General features: G+C 44.4%; 1 protein-coding gene and 1 long non-coding RNA gene across 3 annotated transcripts in view; one reads left to right on the top strand and one right to left on the bottom strand.

The window, feature by feature from the left end:
- Positions 1-2,020: 2,020 nt before the first annotated feature.
- On the bottom strand, positions 2,021-12,358 carry LOC147262416 (uncharacterized). Of its 2 annotated transcripts, XR_015112373.1 has the most exons (6): positions 12,197-12,358; positions 11,975-12,089; positions 10,095-10,260; positions 9,833-10,002; positions 2,348-2,454; positions 2,021-2,208 (listed from the first exon to the last, which is right to left on the bottom strand). It is a non-coding gene; the product is annotated as an uncharacterized LOC147262416 (long non-coding RNA). The 2 variants fall into 2 exon arrangements; XR_015112372.1 differs by having other exon boundaries at positions 10,095-12,089.
- large1 (LARGE xylosyl- and glucuronyltransferase 1) overlaps positions 12,084-23,716 on the top strand; it is an 84,667-nt gene continuing 73,034 nt past the window's right edge. The window contains exons 1-2 of the mRNA XM_086201247.1: positions 12,084-12,277; positions 12,499-12,693. The gene's annotated coding sequence lies outside the window, so the exon portion shown is untranslated. The remainder of the gene's footprint in view (positions 12,278-12,498; positions 12,694-23,716) is intronic.

The raw sequence follows: 23,716 nt of genomic DNA, 5'->3' as shown, positions 1-23,716 counted from the left end.
GCCTAGCAATAATGCTAAGAAGTCAGAACAGCCCAGACGGCGGACTCAGAGGGAGCTCAGGTGATGTCCATATTGGTTTTTCCATTTAAAAGAGAGAATTGGGGGTATTTGCTCTATTTGCTCGATCACATCCACTGAGCAGTAAATACTCAAGAGGCATTCAGCAGTGGCAGCACATGAGATGGTGAACTCTTCCTTTGGGTCACATGGTGACAGCGAACTCATCTCTGTGACAACCGAGCAACTCCTCAAATTTCTTTGCTGTTGTTTTCAAGGTTAAGCGTGCAGCTTCAGCTCAACTTTTGTTGTTTTCATTTTTGTGTCATTTAATGCATTTAATAAGATCATAAACTCTTTTAGAAAGGGCATAGAGAATCAGAGTCTATAGCCATACTCTATAAATCACGGGACTTCTCCCGATACCAAGACACAAGCATGGCATGGACAGAAATGCAGCACAAAGTGCATTCACGGCATCAAGACATCAAGTACAAACATAAAAGAGGAGAATAAAAGGTTACAGTGCAGTACTTCAATAAAAACAAATGCAGCAACAAAAGGAAAGGTCTTCGTCCTTCATTTTTAGAGGCGCGCGAGTTGCAGCAGACCTGCAGTTCTCTGGGAGTTTGTTCCAGGTATGTGGAGCATAAAAACTGAAAGCTGCTTCTCAATGTAAGTTTTGACTCTGGGGAGAGCAGATCTATCCGAGAAAACCTGAGACGCCTGAATGGCTCATAATGTAGCAGGAGACCAGAGATGTATTTTGGCCTTAAACCATTCAGTGGTTTATAAACTAACAGCAGTATTTTAAGGAATCTAGTAAAGGCTGTTTTGGGGGGAGACCAGCAAAGATGCAGTTGTAGAATCAACTGAAGATAAAAGCAGAAATGACACAGGCCCTTTGATGGTTGATAAATCCCTCAGGGCAGTGGTCCTGCAGCCTCCGGTCCTGCAGCCTCCGGTCCTGCAGCCACCGGTCCTGCAGCCTCCAGTCCTGCAGCCCTATCAGCTCTCACCCTGCTGCTGTGTACCATCTCTCCCTGCTCAGCCAGCGGCTAAGCTTGCACTGCTAACATTAACGCTAGCTCTAGCAGACGCAGTATATGGCTTCAAACATCGGTGCTGCGCTGCTCCCATGAGTGTGGGGTGAGATGGTTTATCCATGTACTTACTTGAGCAAATAAGGCAACAGATCGTCCTCATAGCAGCCCAGGGGGAAACTGAAATAGGCCTTCAGCATGCGCATCCCCAGAAGACCTCCTCAGCCTCTCAGTGTCTAGTACCGGGTGTTTAGGCTAGGCAGGTGAGGTGAGAGGGATCAGAAAGGAGCAGATCTTTGCAGAATGTTGATAGGAAAATCATGACGGAGGATTTTAAAAGGATACCTCAGACATTTTCATGGTGTTTCTTCCCGATGGAAGTGTGCGTACTCCATTAGGCATCAGAGGATCGAAGGCTGACCTGGTGACTGTCTTAATGTGGCTGCTGAAATGAAGTAAGATGCCAAGAATTTTGGTTTGGTTTGTAATTTTAACGTAACTTTATAAACGAGCGTTAACTATTGATTCTTATTCCTTGCCACCAAAGACAAATTCTGTTTTTGTTCAGTTACAGAAAAAAAAAACCTTGTTCATTTGTTTAATGCACTCAATTACATGACCTGCTGACATGGTTATGGAACTTTCTGTGCCATCTGCATAGTTATGATACCATATTTTGTTGTGTCCCACACGCTCAGCAAATCTGAGCATGTTGAATAGAAGAGGCCCCAGAACGGTGCCTTGGGGAACAACAGCTTCTCTTTTCTTTGCTGTCTCTGTAGCAGCGCCGGCCCTGGCCATTTTGGTGACCCCCCAGCAAACATCAGGGACCACAATGGTTTCAAGACAAAAGGTTTATTTTTATATATTAGAATGACTGTAACAAACAAGGGAACATATCAAAGAATGAGTAAATTATTGAATATTAACAACTACCTGCCCTTTTGGAAACATCATTATTAACACATCAACATTATCAACAAAGTACTCCCAGTGACAGCAGATATTTTTGCTTCAACAACATGTATTGATAAGGTGCTACGTTCAGCAGAATTAGCTCATCCTGTAAGGCTGCAGGCTGGAGCTCAGTGAAGGGAGCTGGAGCGCTGGATGATGATGGAGCTGCAGCTGAATACATCCAGACAGAACATCCATACTGTGGTACTGCCTATACAGAAGCACAGTACAAATACACTTACTTTAATTAAAAACTACATTTAATTAGTAACAAGGTGTAATTGTAACATTCAAAGACAACAACAACAACAATAATAATGATGACATAGCAGTGCTATCAATGAACTTACCCAGAGACCACGCATCTGAGCTGACTGCTTCAGAGGGTGGTGCAGATGGAGACCAGATGTTTCTTCTCCAGCAGCTGGCGGCTTCTACAGATGTTTCCTGAGTGCATCTGGACAGTGAGAGAGTAGATATGAGCCTAATACAAGCACCAACATGAAGCTGCAGAGTAGAACAAACAACTCCTGCATCCTGCTGCACCGGCTGTGTGGAAGTTCAAACTTAGTTCAGACTAAGTTTGAACTAAGTTCAAAATTAGTTCTACTTAAGTTATGAATGTGTATTTCTGAACCAAAAGCTTGCACCACTGAGATAACAACATAACTCTGAGTAACAACCAAACAGCTCCACACATGCTGCTGGGCAGGTGTCACTCTTAAAATCTCACAGAACTCAGTCATAATGAAACTTTTCTGCCTCACTGCATCATTTTCTCTTGAGCCTGACTGCTGCTAATTTGCAACCCAGTAATCCAGTGTAGAGCTGATTTATTGAAATGCTTCAATATCAGTCTCGCTTACAACAATGAGCTACGATGCCCAGTGGGGCTCACATCTCTGGTGCCGGCCAGTGAGTGCAGAAATCTGTTGTTGTTGTCTGTGTGCGTTCGTGTCAGCCATTAGCACTGATTCTTGTCTGTGAAACTTGAGCACAGGAAGGAGCAGTTGTCCAGGTAGCGAGCCACTGGCTTGCCCTTCAGCCTCACACCTTTCAATCTGGAACGTTATCTGAGTCCAACTGCTATCGTAGCATTATTATGTAGCATTAGCTTTATTCAGTTATTGCTACTTAGCTAGCTAGCTGCTAAAAATGAAACATCTAACAATGTTGCACACAGAACGGCATTTAAAGATAACATAAGACAACACTTCTATATCGGACTTTCTTCTCCTCCTCCTTTCATTCGTTTCCTCCCTTGCGCACCTGAAGCCTTGGACCTTTTCAGTTTTGTGAAATGCAGGTAAAATGTAAATATTTGCCTATCTTGACCAAAACATGAACCTGGGCTGTCAAGAATGAGCACCAAACAGCGACCCATCCCCAACTCTCAGCGCACAGTGCAGGGGCAGGGTACAGGGTACAGGTGCAGGGACAGGGTACAGGTGCAGGGACAGTTGCAGGTACAGGTACAGGTGCAGGTACAGGGTACAGGTGCAGGGACAGTTGCAGGTACAGGTGCAGGGACAGGTGCAGGGACAGGGTACAGGGGCAGAGTACAGGTGCAGGGTACAGGGGCAGGGACAGGTTACAGGGGTAGGGTGCAGGTACAGGGGCAGGGTACAGGGGCAGGGACAGGTTACAGGGGCAGGGTGCAGGTACAGGGGCAGGGTACAGGGGCAGGTACAGGGGCGGTGCAAAGTGTATTTCTTGCTTGTTTGCTTGCTTTCGCTCTTTTTTTCTTCGTTTGTTCATTGTTACCTCTGAAAAAAATAGGTCGGGCGCCCACTGGGAATTTCTTTCCCCAGCGCCCCCTAGAAAAAGTGGCGCCCTAGGCGACCACCTAGCTCACCTGTGCCTTAAGCCGTCTGTAGGATTTTAACTAATCTGACATTGTACCAAAAATGATTTTCTGTCAATCAAATGCTAACTTGTATGGAGATCCACTTGACAAGACAAGGTTTTACAAACAGCCTTTTCAGTTAGTTTTGATTTTTATTGATTTGTGAGATATTTAGATAATTTCCTTTTAAAAGATGCTTGATGGCTGCATTTTCCACAGCCTGTGGGAAGACACTTAGCATGTTACCCTTCGTCAAGCGTCTGAGGCGGTGCAGTTAATCCCACTGGCCAGCTAACAGGTTTAATCTGCATTCACTCCTGGGATAATTGACCCTGGAATAGACAGGGGTGTTTATAAGTGCCGACTTCGATCAATATTAACAATCCGATCGCCAACAGGCACAAGCCTACTTGTAGCAGTAACTATCATTTGTGAGACAGTAAAATTTTATTTCAAATTAAGCTCCAGTTTGTGCGGCTAATTGTGTGTTAAACAAATTGCCCGGTATGCTTCTATGATTCACACACTGAATATCAGTCTCATCTGCCGTTATGTCAGTGGTTTAATCGTAATTTTTTTTTTTTAAATCTGAAAATCTGTGGAGTGAACCTGCTGATTCTTTGGCTCCTGGAAGGGCTGCAGATCCCCAGTTAATAACTGACTAATTCTGGTTAATATGCCCATCAATCTTTGAGACCCAGGGGCCTGTGGAGGGCTTGCTATGCTTACCCATGCAGTCTATACTGTCTGAAATCACTCCATGGCAGTGATGAGCTGGTTCACGTTTGATGAGCACTGCTGGGCTCTCTCAGCTCTCTCTAAATGTAACTGCGTAATGTGCATTTGAAATGCTAATGTTAACTGAGAATTTCCTTGATGGGCTTGCTTTGAATATTTAAAAGGGTCAGCAAAAAACACAAGCTGCGAGGACCCCCCCCCAAAAAAGAATTGTACATTAGTTTACGTCCCATGAGATCTCATTAAGACCAATTGATTTATTTGCTCAACATTTTGCACCACAGCAAACACGCGACATTCTACCAATTTATTATTGTGTTACTATTATTGTTGTTGTTGTTGTCATCATTCTCAAGCAGGTTCGTCTTCTCCTCGCCCAGACGCTGAGATCAGGGGACGAAGCTAAGCTAAGCTAACAGTAGGTCAAGGCATAATTATCCTCTGTTGTTGTGGGAGGGTAATCATGAAGAGAAACCAGCATCCATAATACGCGCGCGCGCGCACACACACACACACACACACACACACACACACACACACACACACACACACACAATCGTCTTTGCTTACAGTGAGAAGTTTGGCTGTTTGATTCGCTATCATATGAGAGACATGGGAGAGAGAGTGTGTGTGTGTGTGTGTGTGTGTGTGTGTGTGTGTGTGTGTGTGTGTGTGTGTGGGCAAGTGCTACTTGTAATTACACCCAGAGGGAGCCCCCCCCCCCCCACCCAACCCAGGGATATTTTTCTCAGTAGCAAAACAGAGATGCGTTTGAATTTCTTCTACATTACATTCAATGCCAATAACCCTAATCACTTTAAACACACTATTATCTTTGTGCGTTGTAACCAACTAACAAGAGCTAAGATGATGGTGCATTTAGCGTTGTCATGACAACACCCTCACTACTAGTTTCTGCCCGTGGTTCTACAGGCGTGCTGTTATATCTGTCATGCCAGACCTCCCCCTCTGTTCCTCGCTCACCTGATCATCACCGGCCTTCATGTGAAGCAGCCCACAAACATCGCTGAAGCAACAATCAGAGACAGTGAGGAATATCACCAGATTCATTGTTGTGCTCTTTTGGAGTCTGATCAGCCGGCTCTTATAGACAATGAAACGCTTCTCAAGTAGTCACAAGTGTAGGGCTATGTGAGCTCACAGGGAGGAGAAAATATTTGAAATAGTATCTGAATTCAGGAGGAATTGCATGAAAAAATGAATTGTATTACTCTCAACTATGAGCTCTGTAAGTATTTATGCTGCACCTGCTTGTGCTGATGGGGGGGGGGGGGGGGGCTGGGCTGAGGGGGGAAATAGAACTATCTTTGATAATTCATGTTAAGCTACTATGCAGTGTTGATGATGTAATGTGCCCTGCACTCTTTGTGCCACCTTCACTTTCCACCCTGGATGCAGATGCCACAGAGGCTTGCTAGCATGAGCGTATTAGCCTTGTGACAGCCTGTATTGTTGGCAGTGTACCACCCCGTGCATGTCAAGCATCCTGCCTGGTATCCACACAAGTGACCACCTCAACAACAACAATTCCAACTAAAACCAAGCAAAGGAGCTTTTCTATTGTGCTGTCAGCTGCATCTAACAACCTGAGCATGTCAGAGGCAAAAACAAACACTCAGACATTGATAATGAGCCAAATAATTTTGGTCCCTATCGATCACCTCCACCCAAAAACAGAAATATAGGGTCTGGGTTCAAAAATACCAGAATTCTGTGCCCATCCTTGTCTTCCTCTATTATTCCCGACATGCTTCTTGGCAGACCGTAAACTTGGCCCTTTTAATTTGGTCTGTGTGCGCTGCCAGAGAGTTTAAATTTGGTACAAATCAGTGCCAGATTAAATTATTGTATTAATATGATGTTAAAAACTTTCTAATTTGTGCAGAAAAACATCCCTTCATTTAAATGCAAATGCACAAACCCTGAAGCAGGAGGACCAGTGTGTCCTTTAAGACCTCCACCCCCCCCCCCCCCCAGCCCACACACACACACACACTCACAGTTCCCACAGTCATAATTAACGTGGAACTTCCTTTGGTTATCCAAGCATTTTAATACTGTAAAGACAAATTTGACCATCATGTCATCCTCTCCATGATAACCTACACCCATCAGCTGGAGACGTTGTCTGTATGTTGTCTGATGTTGCAGCGTCAAAGAAACCATGCATCATATCAAGCAGTAATTTATGTTCTTCTGGTGTTTAATATGCAGATCAAGTCTTTGTGTAGTCCAGGATTGAAAGCACAAACGTCAAAATGTGGTAGTAGACCCAGACGGAAGCAAATTCTAAGTCACGTCTTCCGTGTACAGCAGACTGGTGTGCGTCTCCGCTGTCTTGCCGATCATTTCAGCGGCGATGGTCTTTCATCATAGCGGGGTCAACCCTGTCTGTCGCTGTCACTGACAGTTTTAAGGTTGGTTGCTTTGCTGCTGTTCAGGCGTTTCCTGCAGACGTTCGCCTCAGAGACGCTGGTCTGTCACAAGCTGAGTGACTGACACAGAGCCTTCCTCTGCCTCTCCAGCTCTCTGGCGGCTTGGAGATCTTATAGGCCACTTACTGAATCCACACCTCTTCAGCAGGCTTGTCTTGCAAAATGGATTAAAGTCGGTGCATGCTGAGCACTGTGGAGGGGTGGCTTCACTCTGAGACTCAAGTGTACTATATCGTTGGCACATCGGTCCCTGCTGACCTGAGAGGATCAGAGGGAGTGTCTCTGTCTCTGGCAGGAGTGCTCCAAGCACGGCTCACTCACAGCAGCCCTGAATGAATATGACATGATAAAGCTATCTGCTCCAGAAGCTACACAGGACCACAGGCCTCTGAGGGGCCAGCAAACACTAAGTGCCTCATCAACCACAGCTAAACCAAATGTCTTTTACTACTCAACAATAAAGTAAATAAAATAACATTACAGCAAGATTTATAGCCCTGTTAGCGGCTCTGTGGGGGCGCACCAGTGATATTTCTCTTTGGTTTGTAACTCTGCATACGACTGCACATTACTAACAAAAACACACCGACCACGGCTGTTTGGTCACATACTTGGTCGTAAGCTGATGATGCGCGAGATGAAAAGACTCATTACACTTTATGGACCGTGAATGTGTGAACACTAAGATCATTCAAGAAACCCAAATAATTGATAAGTCGAAGGGAGATGGAATCTTTGGCCTGCTGGTGGCGCTACAGATCACGCATGGAAATGAAAACCAGTTCAAAACCCCTCTGACTTTTGGGCTCAAGGCAGCGGCTGAGGGTTCTGCTGCTGCTCCGTTCCACAGGCCTCTGTGTGTGTGTGTGTGTGGGGGGGGGGGGGCTGTGGATAAAACCAGTCTTCATTTTTCATTTTTGCTCTGCTCAGAGTACTTGTGTGATGCTGCATGAAGTATACAGAGACTACATAGTGGGTGGGGCTTCAGGTGGAAGAGTCAACCTCAGCTACGTGCGCTACACTGTCATCAGACAAGGTCAAGTAGCTGATGAAGAGGCGTGAGCGAGGCGGGAAGAAGACCGCGGACCGCCTCTTATGTCCGGGCCAGCTGGTGTTTAATGTGCTGAGGACAGGTGGAGGACCCCCACGGAGCTGAAGGCAACGAGGTTCAGTTGTTCAGGAGCTTCGTCCTTGTATCTGGACGTCTTCAGTTTCTCAGAATGCAGCTGGTTTTCCACCTGAAGATGGCCGATGTTTCTGTTTGCTTCAGCAGGATTCACGGATGACATCAGCTGTGGCCGCAGACGACTTCTGCTGCTGGTGCTGAGGCGTCGCTGCACTCTCCAGTGAGGGTGCACTAACTTCAGTTTCCCAGTAATGTGCCGCTTGACGGTTTTATTTCTTCACTTAACTGGGGCACTAAAGCATCGGCGCTACTAACAGGTTTTTGCACTGGTCTCTGGCTTTCCGCCAAGAAGTCAACTAAAACTGGAGGAATTTATTTTTTGAAACTTTGTTCTCATATCGGCATCAGAAATGGCACTTTGTTCACATCAGCTATTCTGACAAGCATATTTGTTGTTGCGCAGCAGCAATGACGCTTCATAAGGTGCGGCTAACTGTGGACACTCTCCTACACTGCCCCCTACAGTTTACGTGGGTATTGCAGCTTGCGTACATTTCTGAGTGCGTGTGACCAGCGACCCAGACAGACGCAGGACGCGCCAAGCAGCTGTGACCCGCATGACCACCTCCTTAAAAGCAAGTCTATCACTCGCCTGAAAGTCAGAGTTCATTATGATCTGCACTCCCCTGTGTTGTTTTTGTTTTTCATTCTAAATTAATTTTGCTTTACAGAATTATTTATTGTAATTAATAAACTGTAGAATTTCAACACTAAAAAGTATATACATATATACTTTCAAAATAAACCCAAGGCCATAGGAGTGAGTGGGGGGGCACATTTGCTACCATGACGTGAAGCAAAGTCAGGCTGTTCCTGCCGCGCTCGCTGGCTCTTCACTGGCCTGCAGACGGGCCATCTCTTCATATTTCATATCAGAAGCAGCAGAGGAAGTCAGAGGGTAAACATGTCCTCTTGTGTTTTTGTCTTTAATTGTCGTACATCCTGGGGTTCTGTTGAGTTTCTCTGTACCTGCAGCATCTATCGCATGTCTGACCTTCCTGGGGGGAGGAGCCCTCCTGCCTGGCTCCCCATGAAGTTTCTTCCTCTCTTTCCCTATGGAGGATCATGCTTTTACAGCTTGTAAAGCCGCCGCCGCCGCAACGCAAGTTGTGATTTGTGGCATCAGGACTCTGTAGAGGGTCACACCCACGCAGAGTTCTACAAGCCTGCAACTCCCCACCAGTGACTCAGAACTAAGGAGGTCTCTTGGATCAGAGGGGAAAGGTCCAACTGACGACAACACTGCGTTTAAGAGATTCTGGCTTCATGAATCAAACTTAATTGATTGATTTTTTATGATAAATGGAAGATTTTCATTATTCCTGTCCAGCAGCATTGCTGATTTTTACTTTTACCAGGATTTGAATGTTTCAGGGTTTTTCTTGACAGTTTTTCCGAAATACTTTATTGCAGGACTGCAAGATGTTGTCATAGATTAATATTGTCTTACAGTATTTTCATACTTTCGGTACTGCTGGGGTATTTAAATACTTTAAAAAAAACATCATTGAGGTTGTAGTGAGTGGCGGTTTCGTGTGCAGACCTGTGTGTCGTGCATGCGTGTCTGTTTGTGTGTGTGTGTGTGTGTGTGTGTGTACAGAGGACAAACCAGGTCATAACAGGAGTGTTTCAGATCAGTTTCGGCGAGCCTCTCTGCAGGACGCGCTCCAACACTCAGGCTCTGACGTGGCACCTCGGTGATGATTCGTTTCAGCCCATGAAGACAGAACACCACACAGAGAACACGTAGCCTCCACCAGCAACCCAGCACTGGACCTGCTGCAGAGTTTGTGATTCAGTTAGCCGGTGGTGGCGTAGCGACTCCTGATCAGCTCTAAAATCTGCTCGGACAAAGACAGCTCACCACTTACTGTAGCTACAGTTCAGGCTGCACATGCACCGCCAGACAAAAGTTTGGACACACCTTCTCATAGCTGGAGAACCGTTTCAGGTGACAACCTCGTGAAGCTCATGGAGAGAACGCCAAGAGTGAGCAGAGCAGGAGTGAGAGGGAGGCTGTTTAGAAGAATCTAGAACCTAAAACATGATGGAGTTATTTCACACTTGTTGCTCACGACATGATTTCATGTGTGTTCATTCAGAGTTTTGATGCCTTCAGTGAGAACCTACGATGTAAAAAGTCATGAAAATAAAGACGAAATCTGAAATGAGAGGGTGTGGCCACACTTTTGGTTGGCAGTGTACTTATTGAACTCCCTCTAAAGACACATCCATGGGGGTCTTTTTGTTGGTTACACATTCACATAGCTCCTTTAAATCCAGTAGAAGATCCATGCAGTGCATACGTGCATGTCAACAGCCGGAGAACGTCCTGATTCAAACCTGATCAAAAACCTCTACAGAACGTGAAGCTGCTGGCAGTACAAACAGAACCCATGTCGCAGGTGAAAACTCTGCCGAGGCGACACATCCCACAGATGTTCAGTGTGTGTGAGACATGGAGCAGCAACACAACTGTGTGGAAGCTCTGATACCACCGGTTTGTCCAAGTAAAAGCATCTTAACATTCCAAAGGGAGGGTGCCTTTGGTTCTCCTCCCTTTGGTTTTTCCAAAGGTTAAACAATGGCTTTGTGACTGTACGCCATTTAGTGAATTCATGCACTATAACAGTCAAAATCAATAATTTAGTGTTGATTTACTGTGAGATGAATAATTACAGACTTCCCTCGTACTTCATCTCCCCCGCAGTTTCGTAGGTAATGAATGAATGAATGGTTGCAGATTTCTGCAAAATAAATATGATTAGCTGCTCTTCCAACACAGACCTTTAAGGTTTCTTTCGGCGTTAGCATGGGATGATATTTCCCTCTATGAGAGGAGCACACGACCCGAGTGGAGTACAGCTGAGCAGAATAAAGCCAGGATAGATCTCTGTGAGGATTTCCAGGGTTAGAGAGTCCTGAGCTCCTGCCAGCCAGCGGTGCAGCTCAGAGACGAGCTCCCTGCTGGGGGCTTTGAAGGCAGACACCGCGGCTTTAGCTGGCTACCACTGATCCCAGTGCTGGGACTCTGAGGTTGTCACCACACGGCTCAGATGCAGAGGAGACACTCGCGCACACTGTGTTGAATCCTCCAGAAATTATTATTAATGTTGGAAGTGTGTCAAACTGAGGTAAAGTTCAAATCCAAGATGCGATCAAAGAGTTGTAACTAATCGTAGCCATGGTGAGGCGAGTGTGTCACAGTGATTCAAACCTCAACACACATCCATTATGGTTCAATCGGATAGTTTGAACTGGCCGTTGTTGGCCAAGTTGATTCCATAGTATGATAGATATCACGAGTTTCTGTCACTTAAGAAGTAACGAGTTACTCTAAAATATTACTGTCTGTGTTGTTGAAGTATGAATGAGTATTAAAAAAAGGAAGTGCATTTCACAAGTTGATTGTTCAACTTGAAACACATCAATGCACATGAATGTTCTATTTCTTCTTCCTGTGTGTACACTATACAAATGTACATATGTTGTATTTGTACATATACGTATTGTGGTAACCTTTAAGGGATTAGTAAAATATTTCTGCTCGTGAGAGCATACACATTAGCAGCCAGAACTCTATTACCCAGAAATCCCTCTCCTGCTTCCTGTAACAGCTCTGATTGTATTGAAGCTTATTATTTTTAAATGAAAGTAACTGGTGACATGTAATATATCTAGGTTTGTTAGTAACTTGCCTAACACACACACACACACACACACACACACACACACACACACACACACACACTCTGATCTGAAGTCCTTGACTCCAGTCCGGTCCAGAATCCAGTCCTCTCCTCCGGGATCCAGTCCTGTTCCTCCCAACCTCCGTCCCTGAATGCGGCGCTGTGATTGGTCGCTGGCTGCTTGGCAGGAAGAAAGAGCTGCTGTGTTGAGGCCGAAAGCTCAGGCACACAACCAGGACGGGGACGACACTGAAATATCTCAGCGGAACGGATATATACCCTACCGGGCACTGGGAAGACATTTTTTTCCACGGAGGGGAACCGGCTGAGTCTCCGTGCTTCTGGGTCGAAGACGCCGCGGTCCTGTGAGTCCCCGTGACTGTGTGTCGTTGCCTGCTGGTCTCACTGATCCAGACCCCCAGTTATTAACAGACCGGAGCTGCGTGCCTGCCTGCCTGCCTGCCTGCGTGCGCGTGTGTGTGTGTGTGTGTGTGTGTGTGTGTGTGTGTGTGTGTGTGTGTGTGTGGCGATAAACGCAGTAATAAACCTGACTGAGATTTAAGTCTTTATCTCCACCGGAGAACAGCAGCTGTTGCTGGGAGCCGGAGCCGGAGCCGCGGCCAGCAGACCGCGGAACATCCCGAGGAGCCTCAAACTCTCCCGCGGCGGACCACCGACTCGTTCTACCCTGGAACTATCACAACTGACCTGAGAGTCTCGGTGGGCTCCATCACCCAGGGAGTTACCCGATGAAAGGCTCCTAGAGGCGTCCCCGCATCAGGTGAGTTGGATCCGCGGTGACCTTACCTCACCAGGCTCCGTGCTGCCTCCCCCCGCGGTATTTTTGGCACCATTGATCCCCCCCCTCTCTCTTTACATATATAGATATATTTTACTTTTATTTTGGCCACCGAGGAGTCATTTTGACCAGATCCCCCGGTGGTCCATGTGTGTTCCACTAACATAATCTAGACTGAAGGCAGCGACGCGTCAAAATTCGGCTCCCAATCAAGCAAACATATGCGGTCCCCGTTAATCCCCCCTCCCGCAACGACGCCACACTGGGCGGGGGATTAACGGCGGTTCGGTCAAGATGCCTCGGAGTTCCTCAGATGCCACGTTTGGAGTCTTAGTAATTGGGCGGCCGCTGGTAAACCCTTGCTAGCCGGTTCTAAGTCTGCTAATTACCGGCCGTTAACGGGCGCGAGCCCTCCCGACACCGCGAAGAATACCGCACGCGGCAACCGTTGAGGTTGCAAACACTTGCCGGCTCTTCCCACGTGAGGCGTGGAACACAAACGCACACAACACACACGAGCACCGCCAGTGTCCCGTCATGGTGACGTTCCCACCAAACGTCCTGTCAACTTCTCTAACTTTGCTTGTTTTAAAGTTCTGAAACCTCAAAAGTACTCTCGTTACTCTCTGGACACCCGTTACTCTCTGGACCCCCATGACTCTCGTTACTCTCTGGACCCCCATGACTCTCGTTACTCTCTGGACCCCCATGACTCTCGTTACTCTCTGGACCCCCATGACTCTCGTTACTCTCTGGACCCCCATGACTCTCGTTACTCTCTGGACCCCCATGACTCTCGTTACTCTCTGGACCCCCATGACTCTCGTTACCATCTGGACCCCCATGACTCTCGTTACTCTCGTTACTCTCTGGACCCCCATGACTCTCGTTACCATCTGGAACCCCATGACTCTCGTTACTCTCGTTACTCCCTGGACCCCCATGACTCTCGTTACTCTCGTTACTCCCTGGACCCCCATGACTCTCGTTACTCTCGTTACTCCCTGGACCCCCATGACTCTCGTTACTCTCGTTACTCCCTGGACCCCCATGACTCTCGTTACTCTCGTTATTCTCTGGACCCCCATGACTCTCGTTACCATCTGGAACCCCATGACTCTCGTTACTGTCGTTACTCTCTGAACCCCCATGACTCTCGTTATTCTCTGGACCCCCATGACTCTCGTTATTCTCGTTACTCTCTGGACCCCCATGACTCTTGTTATTCTCGTTACTCTCTGGACCCCCATGACTCTTGTTATTCTCGTTACTCTCTGGACCCCCATGACTCTTGTTATTCTCGTTACTCTCTGGACCCCCATGACTCTTGTTATTCTCGTTACTCTCTGGACCCCCATGACTCTCGTTATTCTCTGGACCCCCATGACTCTCGTTACTCTCGTTACTCTCTGGACCCCCATGACTCTTGTTATTCTCTGGACCCCCATGACTCTCGTTATTCTCTGGACCCCCATGACTCTTGTTATTCTCGTTACTCTCTGGACCCCCATGACTCTCGTTATTCTCTGGACCCCCGTTACTCTCGTTACTCTCGTTACTCTCTGGACCCCCGTTACTCTCGTTACTCTCGTTACTCTCTGAACCCCCATGTGATGCCATTTTCCTGACATCCAGTTAAAGATCAGCAGTGTCGACCCGCATTGAACACCGACTGTCGGTATCCTGCCATTTTAAGCAAAGTTAGGCCGTTTCTCTTTTACAATTTATTGAACCCCCCAACAAAATTACTCATGAAAGTTTTTGAGGAAAGAGCAATAGGGAATTAGCCCCAAAAAACTGTAATAAATCATTTATTTAGTTATATATATATATAATATATATGATGTGTGTGTGTGTGTCTCAGTGTTGAGCGCCGCTGCTAACTACTAACACATCATCACCAATCCAGTTTGAAGTGAACAAGTGAGTTGGGTTCTGCTAAACTGAGTTATAGATTCATGTCCTCCTGCCAGATTAGCAACAGATTTTTCTGTTTATTGCTGTCCTGAAGATTCTTTCTGCTTTTTGAGGGTTTGCTTTTATATCCCCCCCCCCCCAACCGTCCACTCATGTCTTTTCAGATTTAAACTACTTCTTGTCTGTTACAGCATTTAATCGTTCAGTTAAGCAGATATTACAGAATGTGGTTTAATGAAGAATAATCTGCTTCTGATTGAGTCAGACTGACTTCAGGGTTCTCGTTTGCAGCACAAAGAAACATCTTTTATTCTATTAAATTAATTCAACCTGGTTATTTGAGAATCTGGGTGAAGTTGCATTTTTGAGGATTGCATTTGTCTTCAACATTTATTTTGTCAGAAGCTGAAAATGAAATAAAGGGAACGTAACAATCATCTCATTAACGTCATCTGAGTGATTGAAGGTGCGCATCCCCGACCCTCAGGTGGTCAGAAGCCAGTTCTTGTGGTCGTTTGTCCTGGGATCCGTGTTGCCGTCTGTCAGTATTACATCTGTTTGCCTTCATTAATGAGGGTGTGTGGTGGAACGGCAAACAAGCCTGTTCTGTCCGCCGCAGCATCGATTTCCCCGTTCATGCCTACTGGAATTAAGCAGCCACATTTCAGGAGATGCACTCATCAGCGTGTAATCACCGCTGATATCCTCCAACTTAATGCTGCTCTGCTGGAGACGAGTCCGCTGCCTTATTACAGATAAAGTCGATCGAACCCACTGAGATTTTGATTCGACGTGTAACGTCGTGCAAATGTGACGTCCTCTGCTAGACCTCTTGGACCCGCATGCTCATGGGTGAATTTTTGCGCGGAGACAAACTGATGAATAGTTGATTTTGCTGATCTCCAGGTGATGCGCGCAGGCTCTGTTCTGTCTGCTGAAATCACGACTCAGAGAGCTGTTTGGTGCCAGACTGTGAGTGAATCGAACTGCTAGTTGCCACTTCCTGTTTACACTGCAATGTAGAGGAAGTTGAACCTCTGTGTAAGACGTGGGTCCATGCTGTAGCTTCCAGGTGACACGTTTTGTGCTGATTAGATTTACAGCCGAAGAGGAGTTGGAGGAGGAGGAGGTTTAGAGAGTTCTACCAGCGAGTCGGTTTGCACATTTACAGTTTTCGGTGCACTGGCTACTTTGGGAGTTACTTGCTAACATGTAGGACCACCTGGTCACAGGGGGAGAGTCGTGTGTAGTGTGTGTGTGTTTGGGCTTGGACCCTAATCAAGAGATCCCATCATACTCCTCCCAGACCGTGTGTGCTGTCCTTCATACAGGACGCTGGTGCGGGGCCATTACGCTGAAGATGGAGATGATGAACTGGTGATTTGCCAGAGTTAATTGGAACTGTAGGATAACATGCTCCTCACCGGATTTATGCACCCACCAGATTCCTATCGCAGTACTGAAGATAGCATTTCAAGCTGGTTGCCACCTCAGAGGCATAACGCCAAATACAGCCGTTTTATTTATCATATATATATATATATATATATATATATATATATATATATATATATATATATTATACATATATATATATTATACATATATATATATTATACATATATATATATTATACATATATATATATTATACATATATATATATTATACATATATATATATTATACATATATATATATTATACATATATATATTATACATATATACATTATACATATATATATTATACATATATATATATTATACATATATATATTATACATATATACATTATACATATATACATTATACATATATACATTATACATATATACATTATACACATATATATATATTATACATATATATATTATACATATATGATATATATATGATACATATATATGATACACATATATATGATACACATATATATATGATACACATATGTATGTATGTATGTATGTATGTGTATATATATGTTGTATATGTATATGTGTATATATATGTATATATATGTGTATATGTATATGTGTGTATATATGTATGTGTATATGTATATGTGTGTATATATGTATATGTATATATATGTGTGTATATGTATATATATGTATATATCTGTGTATATATATATATGTGTGTGTGTATATATATGTGTTTATATATATGTGTTTATATATATGTGTGTTTATATATATATATATATGTGTTTATATATATGTATATATATGTGTGTATATATGTGTATATATATGTGTGTGTGTATATATATACATATATATACATATATACACACATATATATACACACACACATATATATATATATATATATGTGTGTGTGTGTATATATGTGTGTGTATATATATATGTATATATATATATATACACACATATATATATATATACACACACACACATATATATGTGTATATATGTGTATATATATATGTGTGTGTGTATATATATGTGTGTGTGTATATATATGTGTGTGTGTGTATATATATGTATATGTATATATATATGTATATGTATATATATATATATATATATATATATATATATATATATATATATATATATATATATATATATATATATATACATATACACGTGTGTGTGTGCAGGTAATGAATTATTTTCATATTTTAAAAAGTGACTTGCACCAACGCTGTCACTGTTATTTTAATGTGATTTTATGAAGTCGTGCGCTTGGTCCCGGCCGGCGTTGAGAGCAGTGCTGCACCGTGGGTGAGGACGGATGGTAAATGCAACGGGAGCAGGAGATAATCGCTCTGCTTCCTTCTCTGATGGCAGAGGGATATTGATGAGTGCCACACACACTGGAGCAGACCGCCTCTCAAACACTGTAGGCACACATGTGCACGTCTACGTAGCGCCGCCACGCCGTGTGCAAACTCTTCATTGATGATACCGATAAACGGTGATTGGGTGACAGTCACTCAAACTACAGTAACAGCTTGTGTATTACAAATTATATACTGTTAATATTAAAGACTGACAAACTTCAAAAATGTCAGCTTGTTCTTAACAAAGTGCTCTCTGGTAGAGATGTTCCCCCTCTCAGCAGGGTTCAGGTTCACTGGTGAGGGTGTAGGTTTGCCCTGATTTGATGCCACGTTCTTTACTGGCCCCCTTTGCTGCTGTGAAACTGGAGTCTCAGCCTCCAGAGGAAAGTCCGCTGTCCTTCAAACGGTGAAGAAGAATTGATTTCTGGTTTGTGACATGAGTCAGGCAGAGCTTGCTAAATCTTAGCAGAATTAATGTTTTACACTGCAAGTCCATCACCACGTCCAGTACACAAGGCGGTTCTGCTGGGCTGCCTGTCCAGGTTGGTGATAAAGCAAAGATCGATGGAATCTCTCTGTGTTTGTATTTGCAAAGGTCACAATTGTACCGGGTCAGTTGAGGTTTCGTGGAGCCCAGCCCACGCTGGAATGTTCTCACATTTGCACGCAACCATCATGTTAATGTTGCCGTGGTTACTGTTGAGTCGTCGAACCCATGTATTACAGTACAACAAACTGATGGCAACACCATATTTCTTCGATATACACTCAGGTTAAACGGTTTCAGTCACTCACCATCAATGTCTCGAGCGCACACGGATGTGTTTTTAGCTTGACGCTAACGGAGATGGACTTCTAACAGCTGAACTATCAAAAACAGCACAATCCACATCATCCAGCCGCGTGCTCCATAATCCACAAACGCTCATCTAAAAACAGCTGTGACATCACGATCGGGACCAGCTGGAACCGACTGTCGATTTCACATGAGTTTTGTGCGGACAACCGGGGCTCATGCACCTCCACGGACACGTGCACACAGCAGAGAGGCAGCAGACGATGCAAGTTGAAGTGACAGATGAAGGACTCCATCTTATCATTTCTGACCAACACAGTCGTCATTTTCTGGACTGCCGCTCACGTGAAACCGGCAAATGTTGGTGTGTAATGTGTAGAGGAGGCGTGGTCAGACGATCTGTCCATCTGCACCTTTTGACAAACAAAAGCCAGGTGTCAAGGCTGCGGCGGGCTGTCGTAAAATTTCCTGCCATTTGAAGGGTGTGATGTTCACAATGCCAGCTTTACCAGCCCAGGTGGATACACACTCTGCTTGTCTCACACACGGAGACACAAACATCCCAGAGATCACAACTAACATGCTATAATATGAAAGATCATTACCGCAAACATCACGTCTGCTTCGCCGCCAGGAGCTCTGGGGGATTCCTGCAGCTCCTGTAGGTTTCTCTATCGCATTAAGGTGTTGATTTATTTTAAAGATGAAAGAGGCTGCGCTCAGTGATTGTGACACTTGTGCGCATGGTAACATCCTGACGTGCAGCAAACATGGTGGGCCATTAATCTGCTCTATTAAGAGCTCCAGACATTGGCTGGGAGGGGCCCGAATTGTTAGAGGGGACCCCTAGCCACTGGCCCCATCATTATCACTAACGGTTAGACCTTTGATAACTTGGACACAGATTAATTATGCACAGCGTTCTCTCTTTAGCAGAACAAAGAAGTGTAGAACACATTTTGTCACACTCATAACTGCACATTTACAAAGTGACAGCACTGTACGAGACACTGTATCCTGCTCACTAGCCAGCTGGAATTTACTGCTGCAGCAGTTAGAATGAATAAAATCCATCTCATCAATTTAACTCTCTTTACAAAGGAAAACAAAATACCATGTAGAGGAGTGTACTAGTGTGTAGCAGCTGTACTACTGCTGCTGCTGATCCAGCTTGATACAAGGATAGGAGTAGTATCCTTCATGATTGACAGGACTGTTCCGCACTACCAGTGAGGGCCACCGGAACATGTGACAGCTGCCAATCTCAAAGACAACTGTCAGATTCCCTCTTCGAAGTATTAATGCTGCATAATATTTGGCAAAGAGGCCCTTCAGGAATCATGAGTTCTGATTATTTGTTTGTATGCAGCTCTTGAGCAAACATCAAACACTGACGACTGCTCATTTTCTAGGGCTGCAACTAACGACTATTTTAATAGTCGACTAGTCACTGACTATTGAAACAATTAGTCGACTAATCGGATTATTGATTTATTCTTAAATTTAGCATGAAGTTGATTTAATTATGTAGCAAATGATAATAAACACAAGAAAGATGGGTACAATGGAAAATACATCTTTTATTGAATTGATTAATTTAAAATACGTTTGTCAGGCACAGTCTGGCATCACGCTAGAGCTCTCTTTTATAGCGAAAACACGCTTATAAAATGTCCAATGTGTGTCATAAAAACCGTACTGGCTTGAATGTTACTTGAATCTCACCGAGGCGAGTCAGACTCCGTTTCGTTCAACTGCCCGACCTGCTTCCTCTTTAAATGTTCCTGCGTCACCGAGGTGCTGCCATGACACCAAGGTCCGCTTAGCAACCTTTTCTAGTAGTCTTTTTATTCGCCGTATCCAGGCTAAAATGCTCCAAACTTTAGAAGTTTTGGTGCGCGTACCTGATGTTGACGCCGCCATTTCTGTATGTTACCGCTCAGAGACAGAGACGCCACTGCGCCTGAGCGACTCTCGGCAGAGATGATAATCAAGTGAGATGCCTCACTCTGCTGGAAAAACGCGTCTGGCGCCTGTTGTATTTCTATTATCGATTTTTGTCGACAACGTCGACGAATCGTTGCAACCCTATCATTCTCCCTCCGAACTGACAGAGGTGTGATTTGGAAACAGCAGTGAATGAAAGGTGGTGTGTCTCCGTCCAGCTTGCAGCTCCTCAGCAGGAGGCAGACCCAGCTAGAACCAGGACTCAGTCGCTGGATTTGAGGCAGCGGCACAGGAGCGTAGCGATTGGTGCCCTGTTTTAATTCACAGAATAACTCTTCATGGCTCGTTTTTGTCTTCACCTGTGATTCTGGGATTGTTGTCGCTCGGGAACGAGATAAAATGTGTCACAGGTACTATTAATGTTCTGTTCTGTTTTTGAAACGTAAAGATAGAGACCATAAAAAGGGCAAAAAATCAAACCAGGCATTCAACTTCTGACAGCTTCTTGGCCATGCTGGCCATCTGATGAACAGCAGCACAGACGTGACAAATTAAGACGAACTCCCGGAATACCATGACCACGAGAAGTACCACAGCGCTCTGTCTCAGTCGGGTTTATGATCGAACGCCCTGTCCCTCCTCCTTGGTTTGAGCTTAAAACCAAAAAGGCTTTTTCTTTGTAACAAAGTTAAAAAAAAGGAGGCGTCAGTGACGCCCACCTACAGCCGTGGGGTGCATATAAAATGATACACCATCTATAATGCAAAGGGTAGAAATACTCAGAACTATTTTGTGGTTTGCAATTTTAATAAAACATATTTAGGAAAAGTCAGGGCCCTGCCTGCACGTAGGTTTTATTTCAGCGAAGTTATTACACTGCAAGTTTTAAAATGATCCCCTTGGGAGTTCTAAAGGAAAACTGAACAGATGGGTTGACATCTTTCTTGGATCTTTTATAAGTCCGAGTGAACATGAGCCACCTGAGAAGTGAATATATTAAGCCTGTCGGAACATTGGGTTTGCGTTTGACTGTCGTCTTGTCGCTGTTTCCTGAAGGCGATGCTGCTGTGATGTGTGGGGCCCAGCGAAATGTGATGGCAGGATCGTTGTGCAGTAATTCCCAGATGCAGAGGCAGCGTAGTGACTGTTCACGGCCCTGAAAGAGGCTGCTGAAATAACCTCTGACACTCAGACTGAATGGAATCGCCGCTCTCCTTCCATCCACATTCTGGAGTGGGTGGTCATGTGGGAGTAATTCAGCAACTGGTTACCAGACTGGATACAAGGCTGATTACAGCCAACACTTTCTGTCTCATGCAGGATGAAGTTGCCTCTCTGTCGGCGAGGGGAGGAAGCACTGATTATGACTGTGCATATTTATATTGTAAACGCAGTAGTTTTGATTAATGAACATTAGTTTTTCCCCTCTTTTTTCTTTGCTAATGAACTGTACAACAGAGTCGCCCAGTAAGACTTCACATCAAACTTTTACCTCTATTACCATTAATGAGCCATAATTAATACACTCTTTTTTTTACACCGTCCTATTAGTTCTCCGAGGAGCTCGATACTGTAGATATGGGGAACTTGGTACGAACACACCTGTTCAGACAGAACTGCTGGTACGTTAATTGCAAAGGGTTGGAAAGTTTCCAGAAAATTGGAAGTAAAGCTCAGGATGAGGTTTTTTTTTTCCCTCTAAATCTGGATACCTTCCGTTGGAATGAATTGGAATATTTTGGAATTAATGGTCATTAACAGGACTAAACTGGCGGTTTGGGCTAAGCCATTGTAGAAACTGTTTTCAGCTGGGACTTCTTGCATCACATGCACAGATTAGTAGCATTTCACATGCTACTGATAGTGATAGTAAGATCGAACACAACCATCACATATGTCAGCTGCTCAGAAGTTTAATCCATAAAAGTTCCAAAGTCTCTTTTTTAAAATGTGCATCACAGATGTTTGGCTGTCCATCAGCCAATGACAGTACAAAGTGTTGATGTTTACTTCCTCATGTGATCAATGAACTACAGCCGTTGGTTATAGTTTTTACCCAAATTTCCAGTTCATTCCAGGGTCTGGAGGTCTGTTGTTTCACCGCCTCACAATCTCTCCAAAATTGAAATAATCTTTGGCGTCTGAAACCGACATCAGCTCATCTTTTTTAGCTGAGCAAATGGACATTGGTGGAGAAAATGCAACAAATGGTGACCATCAAGTTTCAGTTTATCCTTAAGACCTTTCAAATGTAGGATTTGTTCAAAAATCACAAATAAAGCAGATTTTCACAGGATTAAGAAAATATATCTCTAATACAGTGGATCTGTTTGAGTTTTATTGTGAGGTTCATATCTGAACAACATTACCGATGCTTAGAGAGCTTTCCTATGTTATTAGAAAATACAATGGGAGAGAGATGACACAGGTACAAAACAAGTTCATTTCTCAAAGGCAGATGGACATCATGAATCATTGGTAGGCCGATGAGCTCTGGCAAGAGACGGAAGCATCATCTACCCGTGTGCCATGTTTCAGTATCCTGCCACAATGCCGTCATGGCTATCATCTCTGTTGGAGAAACAACATTTTAAACCCCAGTCAGAGCACTCCTTACCCCCTCTATCTACGTTGTTCGTACGTGTCAAGCGCTTAAATGAGATTGTGAATGTTAGTGTCTGAAAAATAAGATTTTCATGTTCCCTGCTAAATGTAAGAAATGACTTGTTTGGCTCTAGAACATTTTGTTTGGTCCCCATCCGAAGTAGATGTGAGTTTTCAGTGTGTTTGTCTCTCAGATGCTCAGCAGCCAAATTTTCACCATGGTGATATTGCTCAGTAGCTAGCAGAGAGAATGTTATTAAAGGTTGCAATTTCAAAACTCAAACCAAAACAGTGAGCAGCTTGTCTGCTGGTTTGAACTGATAAAGGCAGGAATGGCGAGGGCAATAATTCATGTTGAATGTGATGACAAAGCGGTGCAGGTTTAATACAAACATATGAAATAAACCCCACCGGGTACCAAGCTGTACTTAGATCAGAGTTAGCAAGCCACATGTTGGATAAACGAATGAGCTCATTTTGAATTTGGACAGAAGGATAACGTGGAGCTGCAGTACAGCCAGGCAGCAAAAACAGAGGCAGGCCTGCTGCTTGGTAGCTACAGCCCAGTGGAACGCTTCTGTAGTAATGCAGTCAGGGAATGATGAGTTCCTTTATGCCGTAAAAGAACCTTTTATTGAATTCCTTTGCACTAGATGGACTATATGTGTCCAGACACACTTGGGTGCAAACTGCAGCTAAGCTGTTGGGCGGAGGTACACAACCATGGAAATCTAATTCTAGTTAATCCTGACAATGTCTGAAATCATGTGTAATCGCTCAGTGATGAACCTGCAGCTGCAGCTTCTCTCACCTTGACAGCCAGTAAACCTCCACTCAGGTTTTAGCTGTCCAGCTGCAGTTTACCGGTCTGGTTGTGCACCCGACCTAATCTACCGTGCTTTGGTTATGGCAAAAATTCTCTCATGATGTGCT

Source organism: Aulostomus chinensis, chromosome 4, assembly GCF_037954235.1.
Source record: "Aulostomus chinensis isolate RoL2024-O1b breed Wild chromosome 4, RoL_Achi_v1.0, whole genome shotgun sequence".
NCBI lineage: Eukaryota > Metazoa > Chordata > Actinopteri > Syngnathiformes > Aulostomidae > Aulostomus > Aulostomus chinensis.
The sequence above is the reverse complement of the archived record's forward strand: the minus strand, read 5'-3'. Positions and strand labels throughout refer to the sequence as shown.